Here is a 15844-nt window from a genome sequence, read left to right on the forward strand (position 1 = left end):
GCGAAACAGCCTATTTTCTTTTTAATAAAAAATAATGTATTATCTTCAATACCATTCATTCTTTACAACTCATAATTTTCATACATACACAAATAATGGTATTTTAATTAAACTAATTTAACTAAACTTAAACCCCAAACAAAACCTCAGGGGAGCATCTTCCCTCCCCGTCACACTACAAAATACCTTTCCCTATCTCCCCGTCCCTAATCTATCCCCTTACAAATCTAAATGACACCCAGCCCTAAACCCCCTTCCACCTCTCCCGAGCAGCATGCTGCCCCCACTTCCTCTCCTCCCTCAAATCAAAAGCCCTCAAATCTCCTTCCACCCTCCTCACTATCCCTTCCACCCCCCAATCTTTCCCTGTCTTCACCATGTTCTGCCTGGCTTCCCACAGCCCCCGTTTATATTTATGCTGCAGTAGTTTATGTGTCGGGGGGCTAGGGTCAGTTTGTTATATCTGGAGTACTTCTCCTGTCCTATTCGGTGTCCTGTGTGAATCTAAGTGTGCGTTCTCTAATTCTCTCCTTCTCTCTTTCTTTCTCTCTCTCGGAGGACCTGAGCCCTAGGACCATGCCCCAGGACTACCTGACATGATGACTCCTTGCTGTCCCCAGTCCACCTGACTGTGCTGCTGCTCCAGTTTCAACTGTTCTGCCTTATTATTATTCGACCATGCTGGTCATTTATGAACATTTGAACATCTTGGTCATGTTCTGTTATAATCTCTACCCGGCACAGCCAGAAGAGGACTGGCCACCCCACATAGCCTGGTTCCTCTCTAGGTTTCTTCCTAGGTTTTGGCCTTTCTAGGGAGTTTTTCCTAGCCACCGTGCTTTTACACCTGCATTGTTTGCTGTTTGGGGTTTTAGGCTGGGTTTCTGTACAGCACTTTGAGATATCAGCTGATGTACGAAGGGCTATATAAATAAATTTGATTTGATTTGATTTGTTTAAAGAGACTCATGAGAAGCCAGAGCAGAAACCTGTCCCTATCTGTCCCTCTCGCTCTCCCTACACCTCTCTCTAACCTGGCCCACGTCAATACAAAATCCCCCCTTACCAAACCTAACAACACCCGTGCCCTAGCCCATACTACTCCGGCAAAGGCACAGTCCCAAAAGACATGGCGCACAGTCTCCTCCCTGCCACAAGAGGATCTTGGACAGGTGGGGGATTGCACCAAACTATACCGGTACATGATGGAACGTACCGGCAAGCACTTATGGAGGCTCAACCAATTCAGGTCCTTGAGCCTGTTGTCCAGACCCCGCACCTGCACTCCCTCCCAGACCACTTCCGAGATGCCCACTACAGGCGCCCGGACTCCCTGCCTTTCTGACCTCCTCGTACAGGTGCCTGTGATCTAAACCTACTCGGGCAACTTCAACCTCAGGGTGCGCACGCAGCCACTTGGCCCCAGATCATGCGTGCCCTGGCGACCCACTCGCACCTGCCACTCCACATAAACTGAAACACAAGCCTCACTAGAGGCCTCCTCAGACAAGCCGGCAATGGGTAGATGTACGCCAAATACAAAAGAGACGGCAACACATCCACCTTTAGGACCAGGACTTTGCCCATAAAAGACAAATACCTAGCCTTCCACATTGCTAGCTTCCTCTGTACCACTGCGATACGCATGTTCCAGTTTAGCGTCGCTGAGCCGGAGGTCTCAAAATGGACCCCGAGAATCCTCAGGGCCCCCTCACAGAGAGATAACCCCCCAGGCACATCCGTTCTACCGCGCCATCTTCCGAAAATCTTGACGGAAGACTTTGCATGGTTCAGAACTGCTCCCGACGCTCGGGTGAAATCCCCAAAGATGGCAAGGGACCTTGTCAGGCACAAGTCCTTGCACAGCAGCAAGGAAGTGTCGTCGGCGTACTGCGTCATCTTAACACGCAGCCCACCACTTCCAGGGATCAGCAAGCCTTCCACCCCTGTGTCTGCCCTAATGGCAGCCCCCAGAGGCTCCATGTACAGAACGAAGAGGAGAGCCGAGAGTGGGCACCCCCTGCCTGACCCCAGACGAGAGGTCAAAAACGTCACCCAAGTGACTATTTACACTAACTCGGCACCCCGCTCCGACATATAATGTACGAATCCATCCTATGAACTTCTCCCCAAATCCTAATCGACCTAACACTCTGAATAAAAAGGATCTATTCACGCGATCAAAGGCTTTCGCCTGATCTAGCGCTGCTACCATTAAAGGCAGTCCTCTATCTTCAACCCAAGCGATGGAGTCCCTGATTAACTGTAGGTTCCATCTAATAGAGCGGCCCTCTACCCCGCACGTCTGATCCTCATGGACGACGTAGGGAAGGGCTGTGCGCAACCGGTCTGCTAAAACCTTTGCAAGTAGCTTGTAATCTACACACAGCATGGTCAACGGCCGCCAGTTGCCAAGGTCTGTTACTTCCCTTTTCTTATATAAAAGTGACAGCACACCAACAGCCATTGATCCCCCCGGGACCCCCGTCTCAAGGATGGCCTTCAAGACTTCGAGGACCACTGGTCCAAGTATACCCCAAAACTTGAGATAAAACTCAGCTGGCAGCCCATCCACCCAGGCACCTTCCCTTTTCCCATCCTCCTAAGAGCGCTCTCAACCTCTTCTAGTGAAATCTGGGCCTCCATCACTTCTCTAATGTCCTCCGGCAACCGCCTGGACAAGTGTTCTAAAAACACATTTCCCTGCTCTACATCTATTTCCCTTTCCTTAAATAAACCTTGGAAATGATCAGTTGTCACCCTGACCATATCCTCTGGTTCTCTAACTATACTACCATTTTCTTCCCTAACGCCATGCATTACCTTCCTACTCTGTCTGGCCCTAACCGACTTAAAGAACATAGTCTCATTATGTTCTAGAAAGCCACTATGCGCACGCTCCAGGAAAGCTCGAGCCTTCCGCTCCTTCAACTCTCTGAGCTGCGCCTTTAGGGTTGCGGATCTCTCCCAGTCAAACGACCCGCCGAGGTTGCCTGCCTCGTATTCGAGTTCAATTAACCTTTGGATACGATCCACCTCCCTCCTCTCCTCCCTTTTTTTTCCTCTTGCAATACCCTATTATAAAAGCCCTAATCCTCACCTTAACTCATTCCCACCACTCTAACACCCCCTCGCACATGGACCGGAGGCCTTCAAGCCTCCAAAAGAAACCATAAAACCCGTCAACAAAAGCCTGCTCCTCCAGCACATCACGATCTAACTTCCAGTACCCCCCTACCAAAGAGGCAGACTGGCGACCCCACCTGCAGGAGCACCCCATCGTGATCCGAAAAGAAAACAGGCAACAGCCGCCCAGACAACTTACCCAAAGACCTGGGTACAAAAATATAGTCGAGCCTCCACTCAACCCCCCTGGAGTTGCGCCATGTAGGACCGTCCATTTTCGGAGTAGTGTGCAGACCACCATCTACCAGACCATGGCAAGCCATTAGCCCGGCAATGGCGCCTGCACTGCTACCCCCCCATTCCTAAATCTGTATTAAAATCCCCCTATCACTAATTTCCTATTTGTGACACACAGGGGCGTCAGACAGTCCACCATCTCCCTCCTGTCTGCCACCACCTGTGGCCCATACACCACCACTAATCTACATTTACAATCCCTTATCGTGACATCCACCCCTATAACCCCCTGCATTACCACAAAAGAATCCTCCACTTTTACCTCCCTGTGCCCACACAAAATCCCTACCCCGATGAGTGCACCCCCAATACCCCAAACCGACTCCCCCTTGTCCCACTCCCTCTTAAACCTATTAACATCCCCTCCATCCCTCAGGTGAACCTCCTGTAAAAAACAAAAATCAAACCCCACACCCTCCAAATAACTAAAAACCGCCCTCCTCTTAACACAATCCCTTAAACCCCTTACATTTAAACTAACAAAAGTAAAATTAGACCCCATGAAAGAATAAAATAAAAACATGTAATACACTCAAATTCTAAACCCAGACAGAAAAAAACTAAAACAGGAGACTCACCCGATGCTCCCCTGCTCCATATCTACCGGTGAGAACACCATCCGTACTCCCGACATTCCCCCCTCTTCCTCCATCTCACCAACCCAGGATGCAGGATTAGTGTTTGGCTCCGGGGTGCCCTGCACCCTGGGTCTACCCCCACAATCCTCCCCCTCCCCAGTGCTGCAGCTGGATTGGAAAAAAATTGGGGAGGCTGAGTCCCCAAACAAAAAACTCCCCACCTCCTCCTGTACCCAGTCCTGAGTCTTGTTAGGTGTGTCCCCACCCAACAGAAGTTGAGGGCCTGGGGAAACCAGCAGCAACCCAGAGGTTTCTCCCACCCCCATCACTCTCTTGGCCATCCCTTCCCTCTCACTGTCGGTCAATCGCACCCTCCTCTTCATTCTCTTCTTTGGTGATGACGGCAGTGGAGAGATACCACCCTCCCCCCTGCCAGCTCCTCCACCATACCCCTCATCTCTTCCACCAGGGCACTTTCCCCCCAGTCCACTTGCTCTTCCACCGTCTCCTTCTCCAACACTCCTCCCTCGCTTTCTTCTCTCTCATGCTCCTCCACTCGGTTGCCTTCTTCCGCCGCTTTTCCTGGTTCTCCTACTCCCGTGCCTTCCGTTTCCTTCTCTCTTCCATCCGCCGCTTCTTGCTCCTCCTCCTTCCTTGCGGCCTTCCCCTCTGGACCTGTACTCTGGTCATGAGGTGTGCTTCCTTCCCCTCCTCTTCTTCCCCCATCCCCCGCTCCTGCTCCCCCCCCAGCCGCAGACGCATATGACCTCTGACGAGCCGGGCACCCCCGCCACAGGTGTGCTGACGAGCCACACCCGTGGCACGTCTTAGGTTTGTCACAATCCCTCGCCTCGTGTTCCTCAGATCCACAAAATCTGCATTTTCTTGTGCTGCACAAGGCGAATATGTGTCCGTAGGCCATACAGCGCCTGCAAAATGGGGGCTGACGTGCATAATACAACGTCCCCTGTCAGCCCCTAGGGAGAACATAGCAGGAGGATGGAGGTAGCCACCATGTCCCTTTGGGTCCTCTCTGAGGAGGGCCTGGAAGCCTCTCCTCCCATTCCAAAACCCAAGGGAGTCTTTGAGGTGCCTTGCTGAGGAGACGTTATCCATGTATCTCCCCAAAAAGGCCCTCACCTCTTCGTCCTTAACGTATGGGTTGTAAATGTTGACAGTTACAACCCTAAAGTTGTTCTTCACCAGGCTTGTTATTTCATAGTGGCTCATCGGCCTCTCACCTCCCACTGCTCTTGCCCTTCTCAGGATATCATCGTGTTTCTCCTCTGTATATAGTGCCACGTCGTATGCTCCCTCCAACGAGTTGCCTTGGAAACAAAACACGTCCTTCACCGTCAGCTTTAGAATCACCATCAATATTATCCTTCCAAAAGTTTCCCGTCCTAAAGGCTCCAACTCCTTTTCCTTCCAAGCAAACCGAATCGTGTTGGCCAGCCCAATCCCAGGGACGGACCGTGTTGATGTATTTAGCACCATCTCCGCAAGGATAATGGCGCTCGTTCTCTTCTCTTCCAAAACAAGGAAAAAAGAAAAACCAAAGTGACTGAGCCTATCTGGTGACAACTAACACAGAGACAGGAACAATCACCCACGAAACACTCAAAGAATATGGCTGCCTAAATATGGTTCCCAATCAGAGACAACGATAAACACCTGCCTCTGATTGAGAACCACTCCAGACAGCCATAGACTATGCTAGATACCCCCACTAAGCCACAAACCCAATACCTAACAAAACCCCAAGACAAAACACACCACAATAAACCCATGTCACACCCTGGCCTGACCAAAATAATAAAGTAAACACAAAATACTAAGACCAGGGCGTGACAGAACCCCCCCCCCCCCAAGGTGCGGACTCCCGGCCGCACACCTAAACCCATAGGGGAGGGTCCGGGTGGGCGTCGCGTCTGTCCACGGTGGCGGCTCCGGCGCGGGACGTGGACCCCACTCCAACAAAGTCTTAGTCCCCTTGCATCGTGTCCTTAGATTGGCGACCCTCGCCGCCGACCTTGGCCTAATAACCCTCACCAAGGACCCCACTGGACTGAGGGGCAGCTCGGGACTGAGGTAGCTCGGGACTGAGGGGAAGCTCGGGACTAAGGGGAAGCTCGGGACTGAGGGGTAGCTCAGGCAGGTAGTTGGATCTGGCAGATCCTGGCTGGCTGGTGGTTCTGGCAGATCCTGGCTGACTGGCGGTTCCGGCAGATCCTGGCTGACTGGCGGATCCTGGCTGACTGGCGGATCCTGGCTGAATGGCGGATCCTGGCTGAATGGCGAATCTGGAAGATTCTGGCTGACTGGCGGATCCTGGCTGAATGGCGGATCTGGAAGATTCTGGCTGACTGGCGGCTCTGGCTGCTCCATGCAGACTGGCAGCTCTGGCTGCTCCATGCAGACTGGCAGCTCTGGCAGCGCTAAACAGGCAGGAGACTCCAACAGCGCTGTAGAGGAGGAAGGCTCTGGCAGCGCTAAACAGGCGGGAGACTCCGGCAGCGCTGGAGAGGAGGAAGGCTCTGGCAGCGCTAAACAGGCGAGTGACTCCGGCAGCGCTGGAGAGGAGGAAGGCTCTGACAGCGCTAGACAGGCGGGAGACTCCGGCAGCGCTGGAGAGGAGGAAGGCTCTGGCAGCGCTGGACAGGCGAAGCGCACTGAAGGCCTGGTGCGTGGTGCTGGCACTGGTGGTACTGGGCCGAGGACACGCACAGGAAGCCTGGTGCGGGGAGCTGCCACCGGAGGGCTGGTGCGTAAAGGTGGTACTGGACAGACCGGACCGTGCAGGCGCACTGGAGCTCTTGAGCACCGAGCCTGCCCAACCTTACCTGGCTCGATGCCCACTCTAGCCCGGCCGATACGAGGAGCTTGTATGTACCGCACCGGGCTATGCACCCGCACTGGAGACACCGTGCACACCAAGGTGTCTCTCTAGCCCCCCGGTAAGCACAGGAAGTTGGCGTAGGTCTCCTATCTGGCGTCGCCATACTCCCTGTGAGCCTCCCCTAAATACATTTTTGGGGCTGACTCCCGGGCTTCCTTGCCAACCGTGTTCCCTCGTATCGCCGGCTCCTCTCTCCGGCTGCCTCTGCTCTCCTAAGTGCCTCCACCTGTTCCCATGGGAGGCGATCTCTTCAAGCCAGTATCTCCTCCCAAGTGTAACAACCCTTGCCATCCAAAACGTCTTCCCATGTCCATTCCTCCTTTCGCTGCTCCTGCTGCCGCTGCCTGTCACCACGCCGCTTGGTCCTGTTGTGGTGGGTGATTCTGTTACGGTTTTCTTCTATCTCCTCCTCTGACGAAGAGGTGTAGCAAGGATCGAACCAAAATGCAGCGTCGTAATTTTGATACATGTTTAATAACCAAATAATCACGAACAATACAAAAACAATAAACGTAACATGAAAACCAAAACAGCCTTTGCTAGTGCAAACTAACACAGAGACAGGAACAATCACCCACGAAACACTCAAAGAATATGGATGCCTAAATATGGTTCCCAATCAGAGACAACGATAAACACCTGCCTCTGATTGAGAACCACTCCAGACAGCCATAGACTATGCTAGATACCCCCAATAAGCCACAAACCCAATACCTAACAAAACCCCAAGACAAAACACACCACAATAAACCCATGTCACACCCTGGCCTGACCAAAATAATAAAGAAAACACAAAATACTAAGACCAGGGGGTGACAGGCTGATCAAAACATTGTAATCAGCTAACTTAACAAGGTGTCTGTCAGGATGGGAACTAGTACAACTATTAGTGTACAAGATGTACATGAGTGGGGACAAAACACATCCCTGAGGAGAGCCTGTGTTGGTAGTGCGTATGTCTGACAATTGGGGACCTACTTTAACCCACTGTGACCTCTGGCTCAGGAAGTCCAACAGCCACAAAACCAGCCACCAATCTAAGGAGAAGTCCTCGTTGAGTCTCTGTGCCAGAATGTAAGGCTGGATTGTGTTGAAGGCGGAAGAAAAGTCAACAAACAAAACCCGACATGGGATTTGGCACCTTCTAGATGTCTAAAGACCATGCTGAGGAGAGTAAGAATGGCATCATCAACTCCTCTGCTGGGCTGATAGGCAAACTGAAACGAGTCGGGGAGCTTCTGGGTGGCGATGAGAATATGACTTTTCACAATTTTCTCAAAGCATTTGATTACTAAGGATGTCAAAGCGACAGGGCGGTAGTCATTCAGCACAGAGGGATTAGATGCTTTAGGAATGGGTATAATTATTGAGTTTTTCCACAATACTGGCACGTGTTGCTGTTTGAGCGAGGTTTGGAAAATGTCTGTAGAAACACCAGCCAATTGTTCAGCACAGAGAGGGATTACTTTATCCTATCCTAGGTATTCCTTAAAGAGGTGGGGTTTCAGGTGTCTCCGGAAGGTGGTGATTGACTCCGCTGTCCTGGCGTCGTGAGGGAGTTTGTTCCACCATTGGGGGGCCAGAGCAGCGAACAGTTTTGACTGGGCTGAGCGGGAACTGTACTTCCTCAGTGGTAGGGAGGCGAGCAGGCCAGAGGTGGATGAACGCAGTGCCCTTGTTTGGGTGTAGGGCCTGATCAGAGCCTGGAGGTACTGCGGTGCCGTTCCCCTCACAGCTCCGTAGGCAAGCACCATGGTCTTGTAGCGGATGCGAGCTTCAACTGGAAGCCAGTGGAGAGAGCGGAGGAGCGGGGTGACGTGAGAGAACTTGGGAAGGTTGAACACCAGACGGGCTGCGGCGTTCTGGATGAGTTGTAGGGGTTTAATGGCACAGGCAGGGAGCCCAGCCAACAGCGAGTTGGAGTAATCCAGACGGGAGATGACAAGTGCCTGGATTAGGACCTGCGCCGCTTCCTGTGTGAGGCAGGGTCGTACTCTGCGGATGCTGTAGAGCATGAACCTACAGGAACGGGCCACCGCCTTGATGTTAGTTGAGAACGACAGGGTGTTGTCCAGGATCACGCCAAGGTTCTTAGCGCTCTGGGAGGAGGACACAGTGGAGTTGTCAACCGTGATGGCGAGATCATGGAACGGGCAGTCCTTCCCCGGGAGGAAGAGCAGCTCCGTCTTGCCGAGGTTCAGCTTGAGGTGGTGATCCGTCATCCACACTAATATGTCTGCCAGACATGCAGAGATGCGATTCGCCACCTGGTCATCAGAAGGGGGAAAGGAGAAGATTAATTGTGTGTCGTCTGCATAGCAATGATAGGAGAGACCATGTGAGGTTATGACAGAGCCAATTGACTTGGTGTATAGCGAGAATAGGAGAGGGCCTAGAACAGAGCCCTGGGGGACACCAGTGGTGAGAGCACGTGGTGTGGAGACGGATTCTCGCCACGCCACCTGGTAGGAGCGACCTGTCAGGTAGGACGCAATCTCCGGCCGCGCCGGAGATGCCCAACTCGGAGAGGGTGGAGAGGAGGATCTGATGGTTCACAGTATCGAAGGCAGCCGATAGGTCTAGAAGGATGAGAGCAGAGGAGAGAGAGTTAGCTTTAGCAGTGCGGAGCACCTTCGTGATACAGAGAAGAGCAGTCTCAGTTGAATGACTAGTCTTGAAACCTGACTGATTTGGATCAAGAAGGTCATTCTGAGAGAGATAGCGGGAGAGCTGGCCAAGGACGGCACGTTCAAGAGTTTTGGAGAGAAAAGAAAGAAGGGATACTGGTCTGTAGTTGTTGACATCGGAGGGATCGAGTGTAGTTTTTTTCAGAAGGGGTGCAACTCTCGCTCTCTTGAAGACGGAAGGGACGTAGCCAGCGGTCAGGGATGAGTTGATGAGCGAGGTGAGGTAAGGGAGAAGGTCTCCGGAAATGGTCTGGAGAAGAGAGGAGGGGATAGGGTCAAGCGGGCAGGTTGTTGGGCGGCCGGCCGTCACAAGACGCGAGATTTCATCTGGAGAGAGAGGGAGAAAGAGGTCAGAGCACAGGGTAGGGCAGTGTGAGCAGAACCAGCGGTGTCGTTTGACTTAGCAAACGAGGATCGGATGTCGTCGACCTTCTTTTCAAAATGGTTGACGAAGTCATCTGCAGAGAGGGAGGAGGGGGAGGGGGGAGGAAGATTCAGGAGGGAGGAGAAGGTTGCAAAGAGCTTCCTAGGGTTAGAGGCAGATGCTTGGAATTTAGAGTGGTAGAAAGTGGCTTTAGCAGCAGAGAGAGAAGAGGAAAATGTAGAGAGGAGGGAGTGAAAGGATGTCAGGTCCGCAGGGAGGCGAGTTTTCCTCCATTTCCGCTCGGCTGCCCGGAGCCCTGTTCTGTGAGCTCGCAATGAGTCGTCGAGCCACTGAGCGGGAGGGGAGGACCGAGCCGGCCTGGAGGATAGGGGACATAGAGAGTCAAAGGATGCAGAAAGGGAGGAGAGGAGGGTTGAGGAGGCAGAATCAGGAGATAGGTTGGAGAAGGTTTGAGCAGAGGGAAGAGATGATAGGATGGAAGAGGAGAGAGTAGCGGGGAGAGAGAGCGAAGGTTGGGACGGCGCGATACCATCCGAGTAGGGGCAGTGTGGGAAGTGTTGGATGAGAGCGAGAGGGAAAAGGATACAAGGTAGTGGTCGGAGACTTGGAGGGAGTTGCAATGAGGTTAGTGGAAGAACAGCATCTAGTAAAGATGAGGTCGAGTGTATTTCCTGCCTTGTGAGTAGGGGGAAGGTGAGAGGGTGAGGTCAAAAGAGGAGAGGAGTGGAAAGAAGGAGGCAGAGAGGAATGAGTCAAAGGTAGACGTGGGGAGGTTAAAGTCGCCCAGAACTGTGAGAGGTGAGCCGTCCTCAGGAAAGGAGCTTATCAAGGCATCAAGCTCATTGATGAACTCTCCGAGGGAACCTGGAGGGCGATAAATGATAAAGATGTTAAGCTTGAAAGGGCTGGTAACTGTGACAGCATGGAATTCAAAGGAGGCGATAGACAGATGGGTAAGGGGAGAAAGAGAGAATGACCACTTGGGAGAGATGAGGATCCCGGTGCCACCACCCCGCTGACCAGAAGCTCTCGGGGTGTGCGAGAACACGTGGGCGGACGAAGAGAGAGCAGTAGGAGTAGCAGTGTTGTCTGTGGTGATCCATGTTTCCGTCAGTGCCAAGAAGTCGAGGGACTGGAGGGGGGCATAGGCTGAGATGAACTCTGCCTTGTTGGCCGCAGATCGGCAGTTCCAGAGGCTACCGGAGACCTGGAACTCCACGTGGGTCGTGCGCGCTGGGACCACCAGATTAGGGTGGCCGGGGCCACGCGGTGTGGAGCGTTTGTATGGTCTGTGCAGAGAGGAGAGAACAGGGATAGACAGACACATAGTTGACAGGCTACACAAGAGGCTACGCTAATGCAAAGGAGATTGGAATGACAAGTGGACTACACGTCTCGAGTGTTCAGAAAGTTAAGCTTACGTAGCAAGAATCTTATTGACTAAAATGATTAAAATGATACAGTACTGCTGAAGTAGGCTAGCTGGCAGAGGCTGCGTTGTTGACTATGTAGGCTAGCTGGCAGTGGCTGCGTTGTTGACACTACACTAATCAAGTCGTTCCGTTGAGTGTAATAGTTTCTACTGTGCTGCTATTCGGGGCTAGCTGGCTAGCTCGCAGTGTTGATTACGTTACGTTGCGTTAAAAGAACGACAATAGCTGGCTAGCTAACCTAGGAAATCGCTCTAGACTACACAATTATCTTTGATACAAAGACGGCTATGTAGCTAGCTATGTAGCTAGCTACGATCAAACAAATCAAGCCGTTGTACTGTAATGAAATGAAATGAAAAATGTGATACTACCTGTGGAGCGAAGCGAAATGCGACCGGATTGTTGAGTGCGGAAGTTCTGTTCGGTAGACGTTGGCTAGCTGTTGGCTAGCTAGCAGTGTCTCCTACGTTAAGGACGACAAATAGCTGGCTAGCTAACCTCGGTAAATTAAGATAATCACTCTAAAACTACACACTCTAAACTACACAATTATCTTGGATACGAAGACAGCAAAGACAACTATGTAGCTAGCTAACACTACACTAATCAAGTCGTTCAGTTGAGTGTAATAGTTGTGCTGCTAATCGGTAGACGGTGGACTAGCTAACGGTGGACGTTAGCTAGCTGGCTAGCTGCAGGGCAGTGTAGACTGCGTTAGGACGACGAAATACGATAATTACGCAATTATCTATGATACAAAGACGGCTATGTAGCTAGCTAAGAAGAAATTGCTAAGATTAGACAAATCAAACCGTTGTACTATAATGAAATGTAATGAAATGTAATACTACCTGCGGACCGAGTGCAGATGCGACCGCTCGCTCCAACCCGGAAGTACGGGTTGTGGGGGGGGCGCTAGCCATGGATTTAGTCCCTTGCCAGGCCACCCTTGAGTTTCCTGAGGAAAGGGTTCTTGCTAGTATGCCTCCTTGTCCACCAATATCTGTCTTTTGATCTGACGTTGTACATCTCTTAAAGCCTGTCTATTGCCCTCAGCATAAACTGCGTTCTTCCTATTAAGTAGTGATTTTAGATTTTGTGATACCCAAGGCTTATTGTTAGGGAATATTTTACAGGTTTTAGTAGGCACAACTGACTCAACAGACATTTACATAGTCTGAAACAACATCTGTGAGTTCATCAAGATCAGAGCTGCTGTCCTCAAATACCTCCCACATAGTACAGTCAAAACACCCCTGGAGACCAAATACCTCCCACATAGTACAGTCAAAACACCTCTGGATACCAAATACCTCTCACATAGTACAGTCAAAACACCCCTGGAGACCAAATACCTCTCACATAGTCCAGTCAAAACACCCCTGGAGATCAAATACCTCCCACATAGTACAGTCAAAACACCCCTGGAGACCAGATACCTCCCACATAGTACAGTCAAAACACCCCTGGAGACCAAATAACTCCCACATAGTACAGTCAAAACACCCCTGGAGACCAGATACCTCCCACATAGTACAGTCAAAACACCCCTGGAGACCAGATACCTCCCACATAGTACAGTCAAAACACCCTCGGAGACAAGTGATACTATTGTCCAGCAGCTGACAGTAGGTTGGCCGGCGGTAGACAACGTTGTGGTCTCATGTCCCCAGGGGAGTTCTGGTGGTGGCAGAGAAAGCATTTGGTATTGTCCCATAGCACAAATCAAGTCTTATTTTTACTAGTGGGACATTTCACATACTGGTGGTACGTGCGCAGGACCTTGTGCAAAGTACAGTTGTTAAAATCTCCTAAAATAAATGCGGGTACATCGGGGGAGATTCCAGTTTCTGTGACGGATGATAAATAATCTCTGATGCCTTTGTTATATTAGCTTTTGGTTGAATGTACACAACGGTAACAAACAACTGGGGGAACTCACGGGGCAGATAGTAGGGTCACAATGACACAGAAATCAGTTCAGTGTTGGGGGGATGCAGAGTCTCTTTACACACAGTAACAACCAGCTGTTTGGGATGTTTGTATGTATGTATGTATGCCTGATATCAGATCTTTATCTCCCTCCCTGGAATCTAAGAATCTTAACCCTCTGAAGATTTCTCCACTTCCATTTGGTGTGTGTTGCTGTAGGTCACGTTCCAGCTGACATCCCTGTCAGTGATGCATTGGTTCAAAATAAATAGGTGGGTAAATGCTGATTGCCGTTCGCGGTGAATCAAGTAATGCTCCTATATTTTCAATGCATTTTTCCATGCAAAGAAAAAGATGCATAAACGTGTTCTTGTGCGCTTACCCTCCACTGCATTACTGATACCTGTTGAAGATGCATCTCCTGATGTTTCTGTTAATAATCAAACAATACTCCAATATTACAGTTATAATAAACCTGAGCTCATAGGGAAGACTTTCATTGCTTTATTATAATACAGATTGTGTACAAAGCCTTTTTTCAGTCTCCAAAATCCTCATGTAATAATCAATCAGGGGTTTAGATGTTGGAAAGTGAGTTTGAACCCATTCACCTTAACCATCATCTCTCCAATCGCTATAAAAGTAAAGGGGAGGTTGAACCCGTTCAACTTAAACATTCATCTCTTCCTACTCCTGTACTCCATTATGTCGGCCCTAAAGAGGCTCACGCCCCAGGTGAGGAGGAGGAGAGGAGGAAAGAGACATGCGGGAGCTGAGGTATGCACTTCATCGCTAGCACAATAGACGTCTTATGTGGAAGATGAAAATAATATTAGTCACCGGCTAATGTGATTTGATGTTGGACTGTCGTTGGGAGTTGCTTGGACTCTTACTTACATCAAGGCCAAGGGGTATACTTATAGTAAAATGCAATATTACATTAATGTATTACTGACATTTACCATAATTGCTTGAATTAAAAAGAAAAAAAAACTATTGTAGGCATTTCCGACCCACTATGGTAATGAAATGCTACACACAAGCAGAAGGAGAGTGGAACGTATTATGCTAAGTCTAGAAGCAGAACCTGCCTTCTGTTGGCAACTGGGTTCTGCTTTGAGCCTGATTATGTTCCCTGACAACATCATGCTGTATTCTATTCATCTCCATAACCCCACGACTCTGTCTGATCTGATCTCACTCTGATGTCTTTCTCTCCTGCGCTGTATGCCACTGTATGATGTCACCGCCCTGCAAACTTTGAAAATCATCTTCTGTCTGTAGTGCAACAAAGTCCCACCAACTAGACATTCAATCGTCTCTCTCTGGACTTTCAAATGAGTCTCAGATGTCTTTAAATGCAGGAAGAGAAAAAAGTTGGAGAATGTCACAGAACAATAAATAGTCCTGATATTTAGATGAAATCAAATCCAATTTTTTTTGTCACATGCGCCGAATACAACAGGTGTAGGTAGACCTTACAGTGAAATGCTTACTTTACAAGCCCTTAACCAACAATGCAGTTTTAAGAAAAAATAAAATAAATTATAACACATAATTAAAGAGCAGCAGTAAAATAGAGGCTATATACAGGGGGTACCGGTACAGAGTCAATGTGCAGGGGCACCGGTTAGTCAAGGTAATTGAGGTAATATATATATATATGTAGGTAGAGTAATTAAAGTGACTTATGCATAGATAATAACAGAGTAGCAGCAGTGAAAGGGGGGGAGGCAATGCAAATATTCTGGGTAGCCATTTGATTGACCCTTTCATTGTTTTGATTTATTTTCTCATTCCTTATGGCACCAATGAAACCGCCAATGAAACCGCCTTGCCAGAAACAGGTTTCACATTAATACCGTCAAATGACTCAGAATTGAAAACAGACTGAGTTTATTGAATTTTGTCAACGAGAATATTTGCTGGTTTTAATTAGAGGCAAAATTAGATTTATTTAGACAACCATTTCACGGGGAGGCGCTTTGCCAGGTAATATAAGATTTGTGCAAGATGTCTTGAATGCAATAATCATTTACAATATTTGATTTAGGTTTACTCATCTTATCAAAACTGTTTTATATGGTCTATTGTCTTTTGGAGGTTTATTTTGGAGTAACGATATAGAAGTAATAATGGTATGCAGCTTGTCGTCGTAAATAATCACTGTCTATGCTATTTATGCTAAACAACAACCCTGTTATATTGTTCCTCTGAGAATCATGTATGTTTCTTAAAGATGTTTGTATTGCATGTAATGTGTCACACATTATCATTTGTAATGTATTAGCAGAGCAAGGACCATACAATACAATACTCTGCTCTTGGTATTCATCAGTAGCAGTTATGCCATGTTAAACAAGGCCCTACTACAAAATGCATCCCACATAGGGGGAAGTAAAGGGGGAGTTTGTCAGGAGCTGTTTGTATAACCCAGTGACAGAGATAACCCACCAAGTTCTGCTGTCTGTCACAGAGGCGTCATGCCCTAATGGGGCACAGGGGCA

This window comes from Oncorhynchus nerka, linkage group LG24, assembly GCF_034236695.1.
Source record: "Oncorhynchus nerka isolate Pitt River linkage group LG24, Oner_Uvic_2.0, whole genome shotgun sequence".
NCBI classification, from domain to species: domain Eukaryota; kingdom Metazoa; phylum Chordata; class Actinopteri; order Salmoniformes; family Salmonidae; genus Oncorhynchus; species Oncorhynchus nerka.